Below are 5840 nucleotides of genomic sequence, written 5' to 3'. Positions count from 1 at the left end.
TCCTTCAAAGTGGTTTAATGACTATCCACCATTTTAGGCTTAAACATAGGGTTTCATGAGGGTTTGGATGCTTCCACCATAGATTCTCTCCATCAAACTTGTTTCATCCTCCCATACTACTTGGAGACCTCTGCCATAGCAAATTAGAGCTTCCCCCACCTTTTTTGGACCAGCATTATGCCAAACACTTGGCAAACAATTGAAAAATCAGTAAAACTGTCACTGTGACAGTCAAATCACTGCCCTTTTACCAGTCAGCAAACATTACACTTTGGGACCTACAAAATGAAGATTTTTGAGTTGGAAAAACACCTCAATGAGGTCTTCAAACATTTATTTATCTCCTATTACAATTCCTTCTCGGTTACAAGGCTTGGATGATGCTTTTGAAGCATTCCTTAAGCAAATTTACAACAAAATTCAGAAAAACAGTGAACTCACTGTTTTGTTTACAAAGTGAGAAAGATTAAATGGAACAAGCCATTCTAACACATCAAGATGATGCTTCACACCCTTGGTCACATTTCCATACCTCTTCCTCATTAATTTTTTCACTCCAAATTACTTTTGGGTACAAATCTTGAGTTTTTGTTCATGCTACTAGCCAAATAACCAATACTTGCCTAGTATTCGCTCAAGTTCTTCTTCCAACCACACTTTTGGCACAAAATAGAGCATATGTACAGTAAATACATGATTTAAAACTTGAATAAATCCATTATGTGGGATCCCAAACCTGGATTAGTCAAGTGGTGACATTTTAGACCTTCAAACCCTTGACAGGGCAGCGAGCACACAGTTTGCAAATATTTTTGTACAATCCAATTTACAAGAGAAAAAAATACCAAAATAAATTATAGAGCATTATAAAACTATTATGAACACCTCCCAAAGGTACAGTATGGACTATGGAGCTACAGTACAGACTATTTTGCAAAGGAAGGAAAAACCAGTCATAAAAGCCAAAATTTCATGTTTTTATTGAAAAATTATTGCTCATACAATCACCAACCTTATTAAAGGAAAAGGGAGGTGATTTTATAGTCCATCCAATTAGTTATCAAGCCCTGTACGAACAAGAGGCTTTCACAACTACATTTTGCAAGGAAAACCCAAAAATGACAACTTTGACAACTTTTCAAGCCAAATGACAACTTTTCTTGCTCAATGAGGCATTTTTGACAACCTAACCTTGTCAACTTGTCTAAACAACTTAGAAATGCTTAGAAACACCTAACAAACATGTTTCAATGCTTTTGAAAGTATTAGAATACCTTTTTGGCAATTTTGCACATTTTTGCCAAAAATTGCCAACTCAAAGCCTGAAAGGCAAAACTTGCTCTCTAGAGCCCAAAATGAGATCAAAACCACTAAACATGACACAAAAAAACCTAAAACAACATTAAAAACCTAACACAAGACATTACCAACATAAAAGCATTAAATACTCAAAAATGGGAGTTTTTACTCAACTAGGTGCTCTTGCACCATGCATGATTAAAGTTATTTACGAAGGAGAGATATTGTTTTCAAAATTCAGGAACAGCAACTTGCAGACATTTTAAGATTTAAGGGTAATTGGAAGGAGTAGCTTTCCTAGATTCAAATCCCATTGTTCTTTGTAGAATGTGTAGTTCATGTTCAGAGGTTTCATATATATTTTACACACAAAATGATATTGATTTTATTTTAAAGCAAGAGGTGTAGTACCTAAAAACAACAACATAAAAATTATACCATCTTGATAGAAGTCAAAAGGATTACTCACTCACCACCTAGTTGGATGCTCACATTTCCAACTCTCCTGGTCTTGCTTTCAATCCAAAAACCTACTTAGTCCTTCTCAAACTCTTCAAGGACTCACTATGTGCTCCTCATAGTGTGCTTATGATGAGTTCAATCCCTTAAAACCATATCAATTGAATTGTTGTTGTTGTGCTTCACGAATGCTCACAACTTGCTAAATAGCAAATCTTGTCAAAAGTGCTTATTTTCCCTCCAACTATTAGTTTATTTCTTTTGTGTTTTGGTTGCCAATTGAACTTGTTTCAATCAAGGTTTCTTCAACTTTTCACCCAATTTCACCATTTGCCTTGAAAAAGGCTACAAGGGATGAACCCTTATTAGCCCTTCTTAACCTAGTTTTGTAGGGTCTTTGCTAATTCAGTCCAAAAGACCCTGCAATATTATTTTAGTTCCTCCAATCAATCACCTATCACTCCAATATTTCACTAGTTTTGTACCTCCAAATGCTCATTTAATGCAAGGACCCTAATATGGTGGAAAACTAGGGTTTTAGGCCTAATTTGCATCAGTTAAGAAAGACAGTGAGGGTTTAGGCACCTATCAATCTTGTCACAAGTTTTTCTTTGGAATGTAGGTAGGTAGGAAGGTCTATTTCAATTCCAAATGAAGGTTTTGTTTGGTTCTCATCACCTCTGCAACTTCAATACAAATTTCCACCCTGTTCACTAGCCAGATTGCCTAGTAACCCGCCTAGGACAAGGGCTTTAAAACCATTGCTTGACTTTATGGAGCTCCAACCTGCACACAAATACTATACTTGGGGTGCCCTATCATATTCCAAAAGTTTGTTGAGAGCTTGTGGTTAGATTTCATGGGGCACCCAATTTTCTATATACACATATTTACAAGCCTTCCTTGAGGCAGTAGAGCTAAAAGCTCAAAAACACCTATCAAAACTATTTACTAATGCTTGGAATAAAAAAATGGAGTACTGTAACAAGTGTACCCACACAAAGAGATGCCTCAAAGATGGATTTCAATCCAAACTACATGACTGTTACAAGCATTTGCAGCAAAATAACAAAAAAACGGTGAAAAATACACAAAATGAGCAGTTTACATCATATCTTCTTCACACAATTCGTACCACCAACCCTTGGAAACTTTATCTAAAGGGTTTATATAGTTTTCCCAACATGGGGAAGCATTCATTATAGACTTTAAGCCCTAACTTGGCCGCTAACTTACCTAGGACCAATTTTGACTTTGAAAATCATAAAAGTTGTCTTGACAACATTAGACAATTGGCATCTTTGGCCATTCTCAACTTGGCACACTTACTCCCACCACTCTAATTATGTTAAGAACACTAATTTAAGGGTCTCCAACCACCTTCCAAGAGTCTAAGACAAAGAAATTACATTTTGGCTACCTTGAGCCACACAAACTACTCAAAACACACAAAACTAACAAAGAAGCACTTAGAAGGAAAAAATCAACTTCCTAAGCACTTTACTGACTCAAACAACATTGAAACATACATTAGATCTATCTAGACTCCTTATTCACTCACTGACTTGGCTAAGGTTAGTACAAGCCAAAAATTTGAAAAATTGGACTCTTGAAGCCTAGTCCAAGGTGCTCCTGCACCACATCTACAACTTAAATCACTTTTATGAAAAGGCCATATTACCACTCTTCAAAGGAGAGGCTCCAAAATTAAACATATTTTTTGCAAAGTATTGACCTTCATAGCTTCAACATGAGACAAAATGCAGAGTATGGTTCTTCAAATCAACACCATCCTGAGTTTTCAAATTCTCATAACTTTTGAGCCCATTATTGCCCACAAAATAATTCAACAATAAAAATTGTTAGTTTATGTAATAATTCTATACAAAATCAGTGGAACCAAAAGTGAGGATGTAGCTTGGGACAGAGTAGACGAAGAATTCTTCTTTCCCACCAAGCTTGTTAGTTTGGATTGGTATTGATGGAAGTACTGCAACTATTTTGTCAAGGAAAGGATTTTTGCAAAACAGAAAATAGAAAACCAAATACCCATTAAAATTGCATTGGCTAGAAACAATAATATCCACATGAAAGTACAAGTCTACAATAGAGCTTTGCAGTATCATCATATATGTTAGAAGCTCCAAAAGTAAAGTTCATGCCAATGATTATTTTTTTATCAGAGGTTTGAGGATTGAGAAAGGCTAGTGAGATTAAACACCATCTAATTTTTTTTTTTAAATTATGATTTTAATCCAAGAGTCTGTTTTTTTTTTGATCCACTATCAAACTCGCAAAATCATCATAGCAGGACAGTGAAAACTAAGGAAAACTTGATGACTCTGTTATGTCAACTCTCACCCATTAATAAGGGGAAATGACAAAGAAAATTGAAAAACTAGATAGAAAGCACTACATTTGAAGTACATAAGTAAAATGGACAAAGTTACCTAAAAATTATGTGTTTTTAGGGTTAGCAAAGATTGCACAACTAAATTCATTTGATTCAAATATTTGTCTTAATTGCAAATCATTTTTATTTTTCAAGCATCTAAATTTTTATTTTTTTAAAAATGCATTACGATCATGACAAGTAACTTACTTGAAGATTCTGCATGAATTGTGCCTTACTACCAATCATGGCAATGAAAAAATGGACAGAGTTTGCATGATTTTCTTATGAAACCCTACCATAACATAATTATTTTTAAATGAGACAAATCAACACCAATCTTCGTACAAACACTACTTGAATTGATTCATAGTAAATGAAAAATTAAATTTGTTGCTTTCCTTTTCTCTTTGTATAGTTGTTGGTTCAATTGATTAGCAATAAATGCTCTTTTGTGTATTTGTCTTGGCAAACAAGACAAATGGAGAAGAGGAGGAACCAGGGTATTATCCAGTGTGAGACAAACTTAAGAAGATCTAGGCATTGGAAGTGTCAAAATCATGGACTTATTAAGCACTTCATTCCTTGCTTAACATTTGCAAGTGCTTGGAATATGAGTTGCTTCTGGAATCGTTTGTGTGAGTGTTTTTACATCAATGTTTTTTTATCACTTTTATCCTTATGGTCTCATCCTGATGATGGGTCACGAAGTGTGATCTGAAATGTTGATGTAAAAACACTCACACAATTGATTCCAGAAGCAGCTCATATTGACTTAAACTTGACTGCTAATAGACAAGGAAAACCAAACCTCACCACTCACATTCTCACAAAGAGATCTAAGCGATGTCGAATAGACATTGTGAAGTGGGAGCCCATATGACATGTTACTTGAAAGAATAAATGGACATGAAAGGGGAACCATGTATTTCTCACCACTTTACTTTTGGTTGTTGAGAGCAGAGTTGAGTAGAACCATTGAAAAATAAATATAAATATCAACTCCTCTCTGAAAAGGGGCAAAAATAATAACAAAAGAAGGAAAATTTTGATTGGAAAACTAGAATAGCTTTGCAGTTTAATGGTGTGAGACAAGTTTCTCGCGAGCTTTGCAGTTTAATTAATAGTATAGATGTAACAAGTGAAACAATTACAGTTGAAAAAGAATGTAACTAACATTCTAAAATTGAACAAATTGACAAAATATTGAATTGAATTTTTTTACAAGCAAGTAGTAACATCAACTATTCATGAATGAATAATAGAGGAATAATAGAGCATACAAACACCTCAAGGACTACTCTAATAAAAAATTCACAAAAATTAAAGTACAAGGGAGGTTTAAAGTTTGTAGCTTTCAGTTTCCTTTCTGAATTCTTTATGAACCATAGTTGATTAAAAAGTATCATCGGGGTGATAAAACACCCAACTATAGACCTGGCGATCTCCCACGGATCTTCCTACTAGAAGCAACCCTACCCTTCACAAGGGTATACGCAAGTTAATAAGTCTAATGTCATCTAAGCTAGGTGTTTTGACCCTACACAACTCTAGTTGGTCACACACCATAGGTAACTCCTAACTAGTATGACCTCGAACTAGGTAGTACATCTAGACCATGTGAACTGACAAACACTCCTTATTCACAACATCACATTGGCCAAAGGTTTTCATAGTTGCAAGCATGATT

Source organism: Cryptomeria japonica, chromosome 5, assembly GCF_030272615.1.
Source record: "Cryptomeria japonica chromosome 5, Sugi_1.0, whole genome shotgun sequence".
In the NCBI taxonomy this organism is placed as follows: Eukaryota; Viridiplantae; Streptophyta; class Pinopsida; order Cupressales; family Cupressaceae; genus Cryptomeria; species Cryptomeria japonica.
Note: the sequence above shows the minus strand (reverse complement) of the source record.